This window comes from Ursus maritimus, unplaced genomic scaffold (assembly GCF_017311325.1).
Source record: "Ursus maritimus isolate PB19 unplaced genomic scaffold, ASM1731132v1 scaffold_14, whole genome shotgun sequence".
NCBI classification, from domain to species: domain Eukaryota; kingdom Metazoa; phylum Chordata; class Mammalia; order Carnivora; family Ursidae; genus Ursus; species Ursus maritimus.
The window spans coordinates 40,754,027-40,773,609 of record NW_024423786.1 but is presented as its reverse complement, the minus strand read 5'-3'; the positions used below and the strand labels follow the sequence as shown (position 1 = coordinate 40,773,609).

At 41.9% G+C, this 19,583-nt stretch overlaps 1 pseudogene; it reads right to left on the bottom strand.

Moving 5' to 3' along the window:
* Positions 1-719: 719 nt before the first annotated feature.
* LOC103675114 lies at positions 720-19,492 on the bottom strand (annotated as a pseudogene).
* Between the last annotated feature and the right edge of the window lie 91 nt (positions 19,493-19,583).

Here is a 19,583-nt window from a genome sequence, read left to right as displayed (position 1 = left end):
TTCCTCTGGGGTGATGGGCCGTGATGTTACTTTCTTTTGAGAAGTGTGCTGCTCAGCATGGATGGACGAGGAGGAAATAATGCACACTGATTGCATAGGTGTTGAGGACACTGAGTTCAAATCCACTCATCGCTCTCAACTATAGTTTCCACCGTCTGCTTTATGGATGAGCCATAGTGAGTTGGACTTTCTTCTCCTTTGCTAAATTACTAACGGAAAAATATCTAAAATTCATTAAGGCCTTCGTATGTCTTAGACACCGTTCTAGGTCATAGGAATAAAGCAGTGAACAAAATGGATCAGAATCCCTGCCGTTACAGAGCAAGTCAGTGTGTAGTAGGAAAATAAACACACAGTATGTGAAATAGCCATAAGTTTCAGGGGGAGAATATAAAGCATGAGAGAGAGATAGAAGATGTTGGGGGTACAGATTTTATATGAGGCTTGTGCAGAAAACCTTGGAGAAGGTGGGGAAGCCAGCCAGTGCTTTGGGAAGACCATTCCATACGAATCGTCGGGCAAGTGCAAAGGCACCGAGAGCTTGTATTATATCCTCTGTGTCGCACACAGCAGTCTCCAGTGCCTCAGGATCTCTGCACAGGTTTTTGGTTTTTTTCTCTCTGCAGGGTTGTTTCTGCCCACCCCATCCTTGCACTGCATACTAATTCCTGTCCTTAAGGTTTCAGTTCGAGTGTCACCAATTTAGAGAGGTTTCCCAGTCAGACACTGTTGTGCCTCCCAACAGCCATTCTCTGCTTCCTGCCTGCTAGCACAACACGGATTTTGTTGGGTGGACAGCTTCCCTTTCCCCGGTCCCAGGGCATGAGCCTGCCCTGGGTTGTTGGCGGTGGTGGTGGTGATGGTGGTGGTGGTGATGGCTGTGGTTGTGGTTGCATTAGCCACAAGGTGCCAGAGACATTTAATTTTTTCTTTTCAACATTCTGTTCTGGAGCTTTCTTGGACCTTTTTGCTTGGAAGCCAAAGAGCCAGGTGTTGGCATGGGCCATGGGAAGACTAGCCAATGCCTTAAAGTTCTCTGTAACGACTCTGGCGTTCTCCTTCTATAGACATGCAATATGGGTGTGATCGATCCTGTCATCCGGGGAGCCAATGTGAGTTCTTCAGCAGAGCAGCTTCCCTCTCCGGCGGCCCAGGGCTTCCCGGGAAAGAGGATGAGCCTGGAGCAGTACTCCCTCAGCCACTGCCTGTTGGCCTGCAGGGGCTCCGCGGACTTCCTCCATTTTCTTGGATCCACTGAGATCTCAGTGGTCCGGGCCAGCCTCCCCATCACCCTTCCAAGCTGAAGCCCCTGCCAGCTCACACTTTGGCGTGATACCTCACCGTGGGGCACCTCACGATGGGCTGGATGGGTTGATAGGATGCGGGGTGCTGGGGTGTGTCTGGGCTTGCCCGGCCGTGCATCTCCAGATCTTCTGCTCTGGCTGATTGAACTATGTGGCCACGTGCCGCTGCCAGTCCTCATGGAAGCCAGGCTTCAGGATCATGCTATTCTGGCTGGGTGCCGTGGCTGCTGCCTACAGGCTTGGGGGGTGCGGGAGAGGGGAGCTTGTCAGGTCGTGGGCTCTGGTTGGGCGTCCCCAGAGCCCAGGCCACAGCCCTGAACCATCCGCGGCCAGGCCTGGAGAAGCCCTGGAGTGCTGCCTGCTGCCAATGGTACCTGGATCCAGCATAGCCCAAGCCTTCACTGTTTTAAGGCTATCATGGTAATCCCAGGGGCTTGGGTAAGGGACAGCCAGGTGACCAAGTTCCCGTTAGTGAGAAGTTGGGGAAGTACGTTGGGATGAAAAGGAGCAGCAGGTTAGTATCCAAAATCTACAGAGAACTTATCAAACTCAACACCCAAAAAAACAAATAACCCAGTTAAGTAATGGGCAAAAGACATGAATAGACACTTTTCCAAAGAAGACATCCAGGGGGCTAACAGACACATGGAAAGATGTTCAACGTCACTCATCATCAGGGAAATGAAGATCAAAACCATGATGAGATACCATCTCATACCTGTCAGGATGGATATATTAACAACACAAGAAACAACAGGTGTTGGTGAGGATGTGGAGAAGGGGGAACCCTCTTATACTGTTGGTGGGAATAGAAACTGTTACAGCCACTCTGGAGAACACTATGGAAGTTCCTCAAAATGTTAAAAATAGAATTACCCCAGCATCCAGCAATTGCACAACTAGGTATTTACCCAAAGGATACAAAAATACAGATTCAAAGGGATACAGGCACCCCAATGTTTATAGCAGCATTATCAATAATAGCCAAACTATGCAGGGAACCCAAATGTCCATCAACTGATGAATGGATAAAGAAGATGTGCTATTTATATGTACAATGGAATATTACTCAGCCATCAAAAAGAATGAAATCTTGCCATTTGCCATGACATGGATGAAACTACAGTGTATTGTGCTAAGTGAAAGTAAGTCATTCAGAGAAAGACAAATATCATATGATCTCATTCATGGAATTTAAGAAAGAAAACAGATGAACATATGGGAAGGGGGAAAAGAAAACAAGGAGAGAGGGAAACAAGCCATAAGAGACTCTTAATGATAGAGAACAAGCTGAGGGTTAATGGAGGGAGGTGGGTGGGGGGTGGGCTAGATGGGTGATGGGGATTAAGGAGGGCACTTGTTGTGCTGAGCACTGGGTGGTGTGTGTAAGTGATGAATCGCTGAATTCTACTCCAGAAACCAATATTGAGCTGTAGGTTAACTACCTAAAATTTAAATTAAAAAAAAAAAGAGCAGCAGGAAGAAGACCTCCATGTGGTTGAGTTAGTTAAGGATGCCTGGAGTTATTGCAGCCATGGAGGAACCAAGTGGGGAAATTGATCCAACCCTACTACCACCTACGTCCACACCTCTTTTAGGTGAGTTAATGTCTTCCCAGTTTATGCCGTCTTTGGTTGGTGTTTGTTTACTTCAGCCGAAAGGCCCTACTGGTCCACATCTACCCTTCCTGACTACTCAATCTAAAAGAAGCTATGTTTCCACCCCTGCCTACAGCTGCTACTCTCTGCCCTTGATGTGTTTCTTTTATGACACATATCACAACTAGAGATATAAATATGCATGTGTCATTCTCTTGTTTCTTTCTCGAGGCATAGAAGTTCCTTGAATACAGGGACTTTTCTGTCTTGTTCACCCTTATACTCTAGCACCAAGCATCCCGTCCGGCACAATTTGAGTATCTGCCGAATAAATGAAAAACTGAAGGAACTATGGAATGGATGAACAAACTTATCAGTCCACCCCACTAACTGAACACTCCTCGAGGGTGGTGTACATGCCTTATATCCTCAATGTATAAAACACGGTCCTGGTGTCTAACCTGCACGTAAGACATAGTTGTTAAATTAGTTACTGCTGTCGGTTGAGTCTCAGACTGCCAACAGTACTGCTGTGTTACAAAGGGTTCTGCCCTCACCAAAAAGTGAAAGGGAAGGTCTAAAAACAAGAAAGCAAAAAAAGCACAATTTATAGACCAAGTTTCATTCCACTGCAGCTCTTTTCCTTTATTCCATTTGGGTGTACATAGTAGTGAACCTGAAGTAATTCATACAACTTTAGGTAATTGAAGTATAGTAGACTAGTACATCCAATAAAAAATTTATTTGTACTTGTGCATAATCTCTTATTCTTCATTTCAGTACCTTTCTCATTCTATATAAGAATTTTAAACTCTGGGGCACCTGGATGGCTCAGTTGGTTGAGCGTCTGTCTGCCTTCAGCTCAGATCTGACCTCAGGGTCCTGGGATTGAGCCCTGTGTTGGGCGCCCTGCTCGGCGGGGAGTCTGCTTCTCCCTCTCGCTCTGCCTGTCTCCCCAGCTTGTGCACTCCCTCTCTTTCTCTGTCTCTGAAATAAATAAATAAATAAATAAATAAATAAATAAATAGTCTTTTAAAAAATGAAAAGAAAAAAGAAAAAAAAATTTTAACCTCTATGTATATAAGTACTATGTTGTTTCTTTTTAATGTATTTTTTTTTTAATTTTAAGCAGGCTCCACCCCCAACATGGGGCTTGAACTCAGGACCCTAAGATCAAGAGTGTCATGTTCTACTGACTGAGCCAGCCAGGCACCCCTATACGTACTAGGTTTGAAAAAAAAAAAAAAAGAAAGAAACGGGTGCCTGGGTGGCTCAGTCAGTTAAGAGTCTGCCTTCAGCTCAGGTCATGATCTTGGGTTCCTGGGATGGGGCCCCATCTGGGGCTCCCTGCTCAGAGGGGAGTCTGCTTCTCCCTCTCCCTCTGTCCTCCACCCCCACCCCGCTCTTGCTCTCTTTCTCTCTCTCTCAAATAAATAAAATCTTTAAAAAATTTTTTTTAATTTTTAAAAAATTGAAAAAAGAGAAAAGAAGTACTGCAAAGGAAGTAGAAGAAACATATACCTCTCCCCCAGGATTTTAAGATTTATAAAGTGGTCTAAGTCAGCTCTATTCTTAATTTCAAACAAACACACAAAACCAACCAAGGTCTAATGGTGAATCATCTACTGTTAACAGTACAAACTTGGGATGAACTGACTCAATTCAAAGGCTTCACCACTAGAAATCTCAGCAGCCTCAGCAAGTTACTTAATCCTGCTCTGAACTTCAGTTTCCTCCTTTGTAAAACAGAGACACTAAAAGTGGGCATAACTGGAATTGCTGGGAAGATAAATGACATAACAAATGCACGGTACTTCGTGATGGACCCATAGTAAGAGCTCCAAAATGTGAACTGTATTATTTTTATACAAATTTATGTTTTTACTATTATTCAAATTTATCCTCAAATTTAACATATTTTTTCTTTATATTTAGCTGGAACTCTATTTAGCTAAGAAATTATTATTGAGATGAATTATCTGTGATTAACCACAATCTAACTACATTTTTATCATGCGATCAGTCAAAAATATCTTCAAGGGGTGCTTGTGTGGCTCTGTTGGTTAAGCGTCTGCCTTTGGCACAGGTCATAATCCCGGGGTCCTGGGATTGAGCCCCGCATCGGGCTCCCTGATCAGCAGGGAATCTGCTTCGTCCTTTCCTTCCACCTCTGCCCCTTCCCCCGTACTTGTATTTGAGCTCTCTCTCTCTGTCTCTCTCTCAAACAAATAAATAAAATTCTACAATAAATACCTTCAATAGTTCACCAATTACTGACCTCATTAAAACAAAAATCGATAAACCTTAGATGACTTTCTCTTTGCCCAATATTTATGGGAGACAACCAACAGCACCTGGGCCAAGTGAGGAGGTAGCCTGTACAATTAAGTTCAAGGAGGTCAGTTTGCCCAAAGATTGATTACTTAAAGGGGGATTGAGCAAGAAAGTAAATATATTGAGGGTATTGAGAGCCAGGTTTCCCACAAAGTTACAAAAACTGTCTGGGGAAGGCTAGAATGAGGCTTGTGGAGTTTGACAGAAATTGAAAGTATTGGTGTGAGTATACAGAGAAATAGAGTTGTAAGTGGAAGTTGTAAGTGTATGCACTTATATGAGTGTGTGTGTGTGTGTGTGTGTGTGTGCGTGAGTATATAGTGACTAGCAATGAACACACCTAGTATTTAGATCTTGGTTTCTAAACACCTTACTCCACTAAAGGGAACCAGAGCTCCTTGGGGAAGTGGCTGGTTCCAGGGCTAGGGCATGGAAACTACAAGATCAGTATGGTTCATCTTATGTTACAAAGTAAGGAGGTACTCAAAGAATGGTGGGAACACATTAAGAGGACATTGTGAAGGGGGTCCCACTGGACAAATCTGAGACAATTTGAGTATCAAATAAATAGTGATGGTAATGGATTGATTAACCACTGAATAAAATAGGAATCCGTGGACACATGATGATATAAATAAATGAGTTAATGGATAAATGGAGAGACGAGAAAGTGCTTCCCTATGATAGAATGCCAACTGTAAATGCAGAAGAATGATGGGATTAGAAAATCACCATTTGGCAACCATCACGGTAAAAATTGGTTCAGACAAGAATCATCCATAGATGCTAGAAGAAGTGGTGACATTTTTTTAGAGGACTGAGATATATACCTGGTTTCAAAGTATCTTCCCAATGGATAGTTACAAATAACTTGATAGTGAAGGAAATGGGCAGACACCACCTTAACGAAGGGATCAAAATCAACAAGGCCAGTGTTGGGGCAAATCAACACTGCATGTCAGATGTAAGGACACCAGCCACTTCTGTGACGTTCCTGCCAAAATGCTTGACTTACATCTAATCGTGAGGGAAACATTAGACAAATCCAAACTGAGAAGCAGTCGGGAAAGCAACTGGCCTATGCTTTTAAAAACTGTCCAGCTTGTGACAGACAAGGAAAGTCTTAGGAACTGGTCTAGAGTGAAGGAGACCAAAGAGATATGACATATATATTTGCAACACGTGATGCTGTACATTATTGGGATAACTAGCGAAACATGAATATGGTTTATGGATTGTGTGATATCAATGTTCAATTCTTGATTTTGATGGTTACATGTAGAAGATTGCCCTTATTTGTAGGAAATGCAAAGAATTTAGGGGTAATTGGGCATTGCGTCTGTAACTTACTTTCAACAGGGACAGAATGTAAAGGAAATGTGATAAAGTCGACTATGGGGACATTGGTAAACGGTATACAGGAAGTCTTTGCATTATTCTTTAAACATTTCTGCTGGTGAAATTACTTCAAACTTTTAAAAATACACTTAGATATAGCTGACACTACAGTCCAAACCTATCACAAGTGTTTGATATCACAGTAGGGATGATAATTTTATAATGATCAAACCAGGTTTAGTAATTTATTCAGGTGCTGATTATAGTAATGGTTCCCAGGGCATTCCCACTCTCCTTCTCAGAGCCTACATGGCCTGGGAATCAAATAAAAGCACAGGAGACATGAATACTCAAACATAAAACATAAAGTATAATACCCTCAGAAGGATAGTGGGGACACCACTTCTAGGTCCTCTGAGTCTTGGTTGGAATACACTGGGGAAGACTCATTCTCAGCAGGACTCCCAGAACACAAAGGAACCAAAGTCTTTCAAAGGCAGGGTAAAGACTACCCTGGAAAAGTTTCTTTTACCGATGATATTTTAGAATACAGTTTGGTTGAAAGTGATGTTCCGTATATAACAATTTTTTAAAAATGTTACTGGAGTATGATGTAATTACAGAAATGCCTATAAATCATAAGTGTAGGTCTTGACAGATTATGACAAAGTGGACATGCCTGTGTAACCACCACCCAACTTATGACCTGGAACCTGGGAATCAGCCCAGAAGCTTTTCTCCATGCCTTCCCCAATCACAACTGCTTCTTAATCTCAGAGATTACCATTGTCTTGACTTCCTGCACCAGATAATTAGTTTTACCACTTTAATAATACCTTAAATTCCTCAGGGGTTTTAACACTGAATCTTACTTTGAAAGTTAGACTTTTTTTCCCCCTGCATACAAATAATTCGAAACCTAAGTATGAAATTCTGAGAGTTCACTACTGGTTTTAAAACAAAGACTGACTCTTTATTTCAGCTCAGGTCATGATCTCAGGGTCGTGAGATCGACCCCTGCATCATGGAGCCTGCTTGAAATTCTCTCTCTTTCCCTCTGCTCCTCCCCCAACACCTGTGTATGCACATTCTCTCTCTAAGAAATAAATTAATTAATTTAATTAAGTAAAACTTTAACAAAAGGCACAGTTCACTTCTGGAAAAGGCATGTAACAAACCGTGAATTTTGCAGCTCAGCTTCAAAAGTTCTATACATTGGGACTCCTGGGTGGCTCAGTCGGTTATGTGTCTGCCTTCAGCTCAGGTCATGATCCCAGGACTCTGGGATCGAGTCCTGCATTGGGCTACTTGCTCAGCAGGGAGCCTGCTTCTTCCTCTGCCTGCCGCTCCCCCTGCTTGTACTCTCTCTCCCTCTCTCTCTGACAAATAAATAAATAAAATCTTTCAAAAAAATAAAAATGGAATTTCTATCCATTGGTAGTCAAACCTGAAAGAAAAGATCCCATTAGTCAATTCATACTGATTCCACAAAGTTATTAGACATCTGTGATGGGCTATAATAATATGTCTTAGCAAAACAATGAAATTAGGTTCCCACATGACAGCATCAGATAAGCGAATTTCAAATGAGCCATTGTCTGCTTAAACACAAGTTAAATGTAATTGCTGGTTTTAAACTCAGTCCAAGTAACCAAGTATTCATTGCAGTCAGTGACTGTTGACTAATAGCCACTGCCACTAGAATTAATGTAATAAAGATTAAAGTAAAAGTGAAATCGGCAAAACTGGGCAACTGGTCAGAGCCAAAGGTGCCCCCCTTTATGAATCCCTGTTCATCTTCTACTTCTTTTTTTCAATCTATTTTATTTTTTTAAAAGACTTTATTGATTTGACAGAGAGATCGAGAGAGAGCTCGAGCAGTGTGGGGGGGGGGGGGGACAGAGGGAGAGGGAGAAGCAGGGTCCCCACCGAGCAGGGAGCCCTTTGTGGGCCTCTATTCCAGCACTCCAGGATCATGACCTGAGCTGAAGGCAGACGCTTAACTGATGGAGCCACTCAGCCGCCCCTCACCTTCTGCTTCTTCTGTAAAGACTTAAAACAAAATCCAATAAGCTTGTAATAAAATAAAGACATCAGAGTGAGGAAAAGAGTGCTATCTGGTAACACACCTCCCAGACAGTGAACAAGCCATATGATTTTTCATGGTAACTGTTAGCCGGAAAGAGAACAGCCTTCCAACAACAGTAAAGACGTTAACTTGCATAAATCTAGCTGTCCTTAGAGCCTATGAAGGCTCTCTAGCTGCATATGTCCTATTTGAATCATAGCTAAAGAATCTATATTCACAGAACATCTAACTAATTCCCATCAAGTAAGATGTGCAATCCGTAGAGGAGCTGGCCTCCACGTCTGCTGATCTACCAGGCACTTAAATACATTCTTGACAACTATTTTGAGTAGCTGAAATGCTAAGTGCTATAAAAATGTGGTTTTTTTTTAATTATTTATTTATTTGAGAGAGAGAGCGCGCACACACATATGAGAGGGGTACAGAGGGGGAGAGAGAATCCCATGCAGACTTCTGTTGAGCGTGGAGCCCCATGTGAGGCTCAATCTCATGGCCCTGTGACCTGAGCCGAAATGCAGAGTCCCACGCTTAGCTGACTGAGCCACCCAGGTGCTCCAAAAATGTTTTTTTTTAATTTGAAAATAATCCTTAGATGGAAGATTATATGTCAGTTCTGAAAGAAGCACATTCCTGACGGCGGAGACTGAGTACAGGGAAAACAGATTCAGTAATGAATGTTGCTGACCTCTAGTGCTTAATAGGAGAATTACATCTCCCACTCAAAAAAGACGCAAACAGCGCTGGTACCCAAGAAACCGCTGGTTGGCTGCTCATTGAGTTCCCTCGTGTGAGGGCAATAAGCAGGCAAGTTTACACCTTTTACATTCATTGTGATCATTGGCATGTTTTGATGCATTGCTGTCATCTTATATGTTTTTTTCCCTGTTTACCATGGTTTTTCTTTGCTTCCTTTTTTCCCTCTCCTTGCCTTCTCCTTTCTCTCTCTCTCTTTTTTTTTGGTAAGATTTTATTTATTTATTTTACAGAGAGAGCATGGGGGGTTGAGAGGAGCAAAAGGGGGTGGGGAAAGAATCTTAAGCAGAGTCCCCGCTGAGTGCAGAGCCTGACGTGTGGGGCTTGATCTCATGACCCTGAGATCATGACCTGAGCCGAAATCAAGAGTCTGACTCTCAACTGACAGAGCCACCTAGGCGCCCCAAAAATATTTTAGGCGCCCCTCCTCTCCTGCCTTCTGTTCAATGAATATTTTTTCTTTATCTCCCCTTGACTGTCTTGGAAGCTGTAAATTATATTTCTATTTGTTTAATTGTTATATATTCTAAATAAAATTTTCTAACAAAATCCTAAGTTATTTACTGTCTTTATCTTCCTCCTAATTAAGAACTGACTCCACCATCAGGGCTGACTCTTTCCCCATGGGCAGGGATAAATTCACAAAACGGTGTCCAGCTGTGGTCAGTGAAACATGAAAAGGAGTCTTTTGAATCTTCAGGAGAACGGTTAAACCCATCTTGCTAGAAACCGGAGGACAGGGCCTACTCTGGAGGTGGAAAACAGAAAAATGTTAAGAACCTGGGTCCCCTGAATCAGTCAAGTTGGCCCGCTGTACTTGAGGATTTCCTGTGTTGTGAGACAATGCATGTCTGTATACTTTAAGCCAGGCTTCAGTCAAGGTTTCTGTTTCTCGTTGCTCCAAACATCCCAAATGACACATACTTTGTATTCTATTTTTACCTAAAATTTTAGTTCCGACTTTTATTTTTACATGCACACACACAAAAACTATTTTAATAGTCAATTGTAAATTAAAATTTACTGATATGTTTTTCTAATATTAGTTCATGTCATTGTTTATTTTATCCCACTCCTTTCCACTGGGTTAACTTTTCTTCTGAGAAGCACATTCTCTAGTTCTTTCAGTGAGGGTCACTGGCTGAGACCATCTCTTATTCATTAGGGACCTGAAAATGTATTTACCTTTTCCTCGTTCTAGCAAGAGTTTAACTGGATATAGAATTTGAAGTTGACAGTTATTTCTCAGCAAATTCCAGGTTACTCCATTGTCTGCTATCTTTTATTGCTGTGAAAAATGTTTGTTGTCAAATTGCTTTCCATTGTGAGTTTTGTGCCTTTTTTCTCTGGTAGCTTGCAAGATTTCTTTATTCTTAATGTTCTGTAGTTCCCTTGCACTTTGTCCAAGTGATTACTTTTATTTATCCTGCATGGCATTCAGTGTGCACATTTGTTCTGAGGATATGTATCTTCAATTCTGGAACATTTCCAAACATTGTGTTAAATGCAGTATTACTTCTCTGCAATCCCTCTAGGGTAATCTTTTGCAACTTATACACTTACATTGAAGTCCTTCAATCTAGTCTTCATGTTTTTTAATTGTTCTTTTTTTCTCTTAGTAATGAGCTATTCACTCAGAATACAATATAACTTTCCAATTCACTAAACCTCTTCCCACTAAGACCTACCTAGAGTTCATGACATCTATATTTATTCGACAATTGCATTTTTAATTTCTACAATTTCCATCCAGTTCTTTACATATTTGTCACCTTTCCATTTCTTTTTGTTTTTTTTAAAGATTTTATTTATTTATTCGACAGAGATAGAGACAGCCAGCAAGAGAGGGAACACAAGCAGGGGGAGTGGGAGAGGAAGAAGCAGGCTTATAGCGGAGGAGCCTGATGTGGGGCTCGATCCCATAACGCCGGGATCACGCCCTGAGCTGAAGGCAGACGCTTAACCGCTGTGCCACCCAGGCGCCCCCACCTTTCCATTTCTGATAACTTTTATTTCATAATTTCTTTTTCTTTTAAAATAGGTATGCTTCCTTTATGTCTTTGGATATTCTAAAATACATTAAGTTATTGTCCGGTTACTCCATTATTTTCATTTTAATTGCAGTGAATTCATCTCTTGATGCTGATTTGGTTGGTTCTTTCTTTTGGCTAGGTTTGCTTGTATGTTTTGAAAGCTTGATTTATAAACATCTCATGAATGGGGATTATTTCCCTACACATGAATCTCCTTCCCTGATGGTTTTGTGATAACATCTACTGAATCGTCCAGGAAACCCAACCAGAAAGAAGTTTTACATTTGTAACTTGAGACTCTGTTTCCACTATAAAATTTGGGAGACAGGAGATCCATGCACCAAGTGAGGGGTAGTTGGATTTAGGTCTGCATTCAATGTCCTACTTCCTAAGTATATAACTTCACATAAGCTACATCTTCAGGAATGGATGGGCTGTAGATTTTTCCAATCTCTGTTAAGTTTAGGGAGCCCCATCTGAATTCCTAAGTGCACGCAGTAATCTGGGGCCATTATCCCCATTACATGGGGCACTTGTCCCCACCCACTCAATCATATTATCTTATAGATTATAAACTTCAGACTGCCTCTATTTCTGGATCCATAGCCCAGCAAGATTACAGCTCTGTTTCTGGTCAACATAAATGTTTATCTTGTTTTTGAATATGCATATGTAATTTTAATCTTTTATTAATTTTACTATGTGTTTGGAACAAAGGGAGTGGCATCAAAGTGTGTACAAAGCTACCCTGACCAGAAGTCAGTTTCATTCACGTTTTGAAAAAAGCCTATATGTTGGTCCTTTGGCAGTACCATGGTTAACAGTGATAGCTAAAAAGCAACCTGGGGGGTGCCCAGCGGGCTCAGTGGGTGGAGCATGCTGCTCTCGATCTTGGGATTGTGAGTTCAAATTCCACATTGGGTGTGGAGCTTACTTGGGGGAAAAAAATCTTAAAAAAAAAAGCAGCCTGGAGCTATACATTCTTTTTCCAGTTTTACCAATAAATATTTTCTAAGATTGAGAATAACTGATTTGTACAATTTAGCCAATGATGTTAACTAGAGCTTTTGTCAGAAACAACTGATTTATAAGTGTTTACTACATACCGAAAAATGTGATACTCCACTATCCAAACCCTCCTATTTCTGCAGTTCGGAGCCAAAAAATTAACCCAAGGCTTTGAAAGAAGTCCACATATAAATGAAATATATTCATGTTTCAATGTTGCAGTGATACCAAACTTAAAATACTGATGCAAAGGACAGGGATAATTTTTAATTTACCCAAAGAAATTCATCTACATTTAAGTATTATGCAAATGATAGTAAGGATTTACTGGCCTTCCAAGGTATAAAATTGGTTTTGTGGTTGTGCCGAATAGAATGTTATAGAGACGCACTCTGGTATTATTACAAATGAAATGGTATGATATGATTAAAAAAATCTGGGGTGGTGGACATTGGGTCGCAGGTGTAGGTCTGGAATTTTAACGAATTTACAAACTAAACTAGTAGCTACTCTGTTACTATTTCACAGGTGCTGACAGAAGACACAAGACTCCTGGGTCAGACACAAAGGACTTCATCCACAGGAAAAGCAGTAGCCAGAGATTCCCATTGGTTTGTAACAGTTCCCTATGCCCCCAAGTTTCCTGGGTGTGATACGAAAGCGTTGACCATAGTTGTCTGCTCACATAGTGTCTCATTATCAGAAGAAAACACTGAGCTTGGGGGCTTCCATTTTTATAGTAAGTGGAAGTTAAGTCCGCCTTTTGTCCGAAGGGAGATAATACTTCATCCCTCAAGGATTCTTGCTGAAAATGTGACTCTGAGCAACAGCCCAGGTGAAGAGGAGCAGGTAGGGCGTTGAATTCTTGGTATATCCAACGAGAACCCTTAGGGACCCTCAGGGTCCGTGGCATAACAGATACTATCTCGTGACTTTGTGTATGTTTCAAATTATTATGGAATTACTATCTAATTATAAAATAAATATACATTTAAAAAATAAATGTACATCTGAGTTTAATATATTTGAAAACAGCATGCATGGCTAGCTAGCACAGGTGTGTTAATGGCTACCATTATAACTAAATTTCTCTCTCAAGAGCCCTGCACATTTCATATGTTTTATAGTTATTTTTTTATTACCATAAAAGGAATACCTACTTTCGGCCACCCAAAATCCAACAATATAGAAGAGTATAAAGTGAAAACTAAGAGACTCCGATTTAGCTGCACAGTTAACAGTTCTAATAGAGGGGTGCCTGGCTAGCTTGGTCAGTAGAGCGTGTGAGTCTTGATCTCTGGGTTGTGAGTCCAAGCCCCATATTGGGTGTAGAGCTTACTTAAAAATTTAAAAAAAAAACCAAACCCAGTTCTGTTATATTTTTGCAGAAATGTTCTAAGCTTACATAAGCATATGTATAAACACATGGTCTTTTTAAAAACACAGTTGGAATTATAAACATACAATCATAAAACATGACTTTTTAAACTCAACATTTCCTGGATATTTTTCAGTGTTTGTGTTTGCACTAATTCTTTTAAATTGCTGCATACTACTTCGTTTAATTGATGACATTATTATTTGTGTCCCCTCCAAATTCATATGTTGAAACCCTAGCCCCCAATGTGACTGTGTTTAAGATAGGATCTTCAGGGGGGTAATTAAGGCTAAATAAGGTCATAAGACTGGGACTCTCATCAGATAGGACTAATGTCCTTAAAAAAAGAACGGATACCAGAGACCTCTCTCCACAAGCACAGAGGAAAGGCGACGTGAGGGCACAGCAAGAAGGCAACCACCTGCAAGCCAGGAATAAAGGCCTCAGCAACTCTGGTAGCACCCTGACCCTGGACTTCTAGCCTCCAGAACTACGAGAAAGTAAATTTCTGTTGTTTAAGCCGCCCAGACTGGGGTATTTTATTATGATAGCTGGAGACTAATGCAGATATATTCTATTCAATGCAACCAGCCTCTCTCTTTTTTTTTTAAGATTTTATTTATTTATGTGACAGAGAGACAGCCGGCGAGAGAGGGAACACAGCAGGGGGAGCGGGAGAGGAAGAAGCAAGCCCACAGCAGAGGAGCCCGATGCGGGACTCGGTCCCCGCACGCCGGGATCACGCCCTGAGCCGAAGGCAGACGCCTCAACGACTGCGCTACCCAGGCGCCCCTGCAACCAGCCTCTTAATAAGGGATAGGTAGGGTTTTAAAAAATATATTACAAACAATGCAGCAGTGAATTTTCTTTTTTTAAAAAAAAGATTTTGAGAGCGAGTGTGCACGCTCTCTCAAGCAGGGGGAGGGGCAGAGGGAAAAGGAAAAGCAGACTCCCCACTGAGCAGGGTGACCGATGTGGGGCTCCACGGGGGGCTCCATCCCAGGACCCTGGGATCATGACCTGAGCCAAAGGCAGACGCTTAACCAACTGAGCTACCCAGGCACCCCAGCAATGAATTTTCTTACATATATATGGGGTTATGCTTAGATAAACTCCTAGAATTGAAATGAGTCAAAGGGCATGAACATTTTAAATCTGATACTGGCAAACTACCCTCTTTATAAGTACTACAATTTACAGTTCCCACAATAGTCTATGAGTGCTTGTCTCCCAGGTGAAGTGCCCATTCAGCATTTACTCAACACGTACTTCTCAACAGTGCCAGATCCTGTGCAAGGTGCTAAGAAGACAGTGGTGACAAAGAATTAAATCCCTGCCCTCAAGACCTTTATTCTAGGGGAGAAACAAGCGATAAGTAAAGATAACATAAATAAATACACAAGGTTGTCTGGGGAGCTGTCTCTGAGATGACATCTGAGCAGAGACCCAGGTGAAGAGAGAAAACAAATCTTATAAATCACTTGAAGGAAGAATGCTAAGTGGGTTCCATAGTTTTAACTGTCTTAAAAAAATAAGCAAAGTTGTGGGGTTGGGCATCCAACTCTTGATTAAGGCTCGATCATGATCTCAGGGTTGTGAGATCGAGCTTGTGTCGGGCTCCACGCTCAGGGCGAGCTTGCTTGAGATTCTCTCTCTGTTACTCCTCCCACTTGTGCTCTAAAATAAATAAAATCAATAAATCTTAAAAAAAAAAAAAAAGGAAAGTTGCAATTCTACTCCTAGGTATGTACCCCCAAAATAAAAATAGGTGTTCCAACAAAAACATGTACACCAATGTTCACAGCAGTTCTATTCCCAATAGCCAGAAGGTGGAAACCCAAAAGCCCAGCAACATACGGAAAGGACAAACAAAATGGAATATTATTCAACCATAGAAAGAAATGAAGTACTGGGGGTCTGTCTGGCTGGCTCAGTTGGGACAGCATGCAGCTCTTGATCTCAGAATTGTGAGTTCGAGCCCTATGCTGGGTGTCGAGATTACTTAAAAATTAAAAAGAAAAAAGAAAGGAAGCACTGACACATGCCACAAAACAGATAAATCTTGAAAACACGATGTTAATTGAAAAAAACCCAGATATAAAAGGCCACGTTATATGATTTCATTTACATGAAATATCTGGAATAAGAAAATCCATGGAAACAGAAAGCAGATTAGTTGTTGCCAGGGGCTGTTGCTGGGGAGGGTGGGAGGAGGATGGGGAGTGACTGCTTAATGGGTACACATGGGGCTTCCTTTTGGGGTAATGAAAATGTTCTGGAACTAGATAGTAGTGATGGTTGCACAACATGTACATGTACCAAATGTCACTGGAACGTACACTTTAAAGTGGTTAAAATGTCAAATTTTATGTTAGGTGTATTTTGCCACAATAAAAGATAGAACATTAAAAAAAAAAAAAAAAGCAAGGCTGAACTTTCTCTTCCTAAACCTAAGGGTCATTTGAAATGCATTTTTTTGCTCACGTCCTATTCATGCCCAATACCCATTTTCTATTGTATTATGGATGTTAAAAAATTAATCAGTAAACTCTCTTTGCATATTAAGTGAATTAATTTCCCACCTTAATAAAAACCAGAGTTTATGGAATTTTCCATATTTACAGAGAGATCTGAATAAGCACTAGTTACTGCAAATAGAATCCTTTTTTTAAAAAAGATTTTTTAAAGAAGATTTTATTTATTTATTTGAGAGACAGAGATAGTGAGAGAAAACAAGAGCAGGGAGAGGGAGAAGCCGGTTTCCTGCCAGCAGGGAGCCTGACATGGGGCTTGATCCCAGGACCTTGAGATCACAACCTGAGCCGAAGGCAGGTGCTCAACTGACTGAGCCACCCAGGGAACCCCCCCTTTTTTTTTTTTTTTAAGATTTTACTTATTTATTTGAGAGAGAGTGAGAGAGATTACAGAAGGAGAGGAAGAGGGAGAAGCAGATTCACTGCTGAGCAGTCTCATGTGGGGCTTGAGCCCAGGACCCTGGAATCATGACCTGAGCTGAAGGCAGATGTTTAACTGACTGCGCCACCCAGGCACCCCTGTAAATGGAATTCTGTCTAGAGTAATGAAATTTCAAGAATTGAAATGGCCTAAAAAGCCATCTGGTTCAACTTTGTTCTGACTTAAGAATCTTCTAACTCTACAGTATATTTTGCCAAGTAGCCTGCTTTCGCTCTGACAAAGCACAGAAAGGGAGTATTTAGCCTTTTTTGAAAACTTACTTTGAAGTACCCACAAAATTACCTTAGTCTGGGGCAATAAACATAAGAGGGAAAAATGCCACTCAAACTAGGCAACTGAATTAGAGTTTACAAACGAGACTATTGACAGAAAGTGGGGGCAGGTTTAAAGGAATTCAAGAAATACCGTGGGGCTAGCAACACAGAATTTCCTGCAGGCACATAGGAACAGAAGCTTAGATGTGTGAGAGAGCTCTTCGGTCCCACTTCTTGTGGCTGTAGATCCCACGACAAAAATTATGTTCTTCTTCCACCCTATTTGCTGTGGCTCGATGGCCTTGGTTACAAGTTCTACTTCAATACATAAAATAAAATTGGTTCTACCAACACTTCAACCTTAAGAAACTGAAGAAAAGGAACCTAAGTAGGATGAGTCCACAGGACGAGAATCTGATGGAGGGAAGCCATTATCCAAACACTCCTTGGAGCACTTACGTGCATTGAGACCCAAATATAACTCCAAGAGACTGGCGTGCTAGTTGGGCAAGACAGATCAAAGCTATACCTTGGGGAAGAATAAACGACCAGAGGGCCTTACATGGTCTGAGGAAGCAGAGGAGTTTCTAGGCAGAGATGTTAGCCAAGAGTGAAGTCTAGGGACTGGACCCAGGAAAATAAGGTAGTGATAAAGAAATGAGCAGGAAACAAGAGGGGAAATATATGGGAGAAAGGGAAAAAGACACTCCCAGCATTCACCTTATCATAAAGTGGATCACTTTATCAACTTCACCAGATACAACCATTAAGAATAGTTGAAAGCTCAGGAAAAAGGAAAGGTCCTTCAGAAAGAAGACTACAGGGGCGCCTGGGTGGCACAGCGGTTAAGCGCCTGCCTTCGGCTCAGGGCGTGATCCTGGCGTTATGGGATTGAGCCCCACATCAGGCTCCTCCGCTAGGAGCCTGCTTTTTCCTCTCCCACTCCCCCTGCTTGTGTTCCCTCTCTCGCTGGCTGTCTCTATCTCTGTCGAATAAATAAATAAAATCTTAAAAAGAAAAAAAGAAAGAAGGCTCCAAGGAGAAAATCTGCAGCAAGGAAAAGCAGTACGAATGTTCCACTTGTGTCTTTTTTGCAGGGCTTCCCCTAGGTTTTAAGACTTGTTCACATGCTTTTCTCATTCTATCAGAACATCTTTTGCAGTAGGGACCACATCTTCATCACTTAATGTTCCCAACAGCATTTCAAACATACTCTGTATGAAGCGGAATCCATCGTCTTCTCCGACTGCCCTGCCCCTTCATTATGGTAACAGTGCACAATCCTTGCAGTCCCCTGGCACAGATCTGTCACCTCTCCACATACCTGTGGCTAGGGCTCAGCCTGGCGCTTTACCATCACCCTGTCATACCTCTTCCTTGCCTTTTTCACTCCTGAGCACAGTTGAATCCCTCAGTACCTCTCATCTCATTAGTACCCCAGCTTCTATTTTTCCAGCCAATCTTCCCCTTACACTTTTAGAATAACCTTCCTCAAAATCGACGGTTATTTTACTTTCCTACTTAGACCTGTAAAAATAACGTCTTAGGAAGAGTAACTGCATACAAATAAAGTCAACATCCCTCAGCGTAGCATTCCCACCTATACTTTGTTCCATCGCCTCTAAAGCCGGTACACATATCCAACCCTCCCGTCACAGCAAGCTACCGCATATTCTTAGAATTTGCCTTTTGTTCCACTGGCTGTCTTTGCTTCTGTGGTTCCTTCTCCTTGATTCTGCCATTAACTATTCCTTTCTCTCAACCCTCTAACACTTGATACCTCCTCTCCAGCATTTATCACTTTCTTTTTGCCTCACACAATGTTTTCACCTTGTCTACCAGGCCCTAAGCCCCTCGAGGGCAGCTTGTTGTATCCTCAAAACCTGCTTCTAACAATTGCTCTACAGTTCACTCAAGTTTATCTGTACAGGGATCATTTCCCACCCCCCATAGCCCAGCACCATGTCCTGCTCAGAAAAGGAAATAATTATTTGAATGAATGAATGAATGCTGCTCCACGCTCACCTCCCCCACCCTTCGGTCCAATGTAGAGAGAGAGGGAAAAAAAAAAAAAAAAAACTTGTTGCATTTAATTGCTTGGACAAAAATGACGGGATATGGCACTAATTCTTCATATATCCTGGAAGGCCACGTTTTAAAAGCATGTTCTAGGTCGTTCCAGCTGTAAAATCCTGACCCAGCCTCAGAGCAACCCCAACTGAGTTCTTTCCTTTTGAAGTTGGATTCCACCGAACGCCCACGGGAGCCTGATCTAGAGGACCGCGGCACTTGACAGGGACCATGCCCCCTGCTCACTTCCGAGGCCAGGGAGCGGGGCCCAGACCTCCAGAGCCGCCCAGCGGCACTCGGACCAGCAAGTGCCACCTTGTCCTTTCTCCCACCGTTGTACAGTTTACAACGTGCCATCGCGTTGGTCTCCTAACAATGTCGTGAGGCAGAAATTCTCACCTCCCTACAGAAACAGAAGATCGGAGGGGAGATGGAGAGGAGAAGAGGC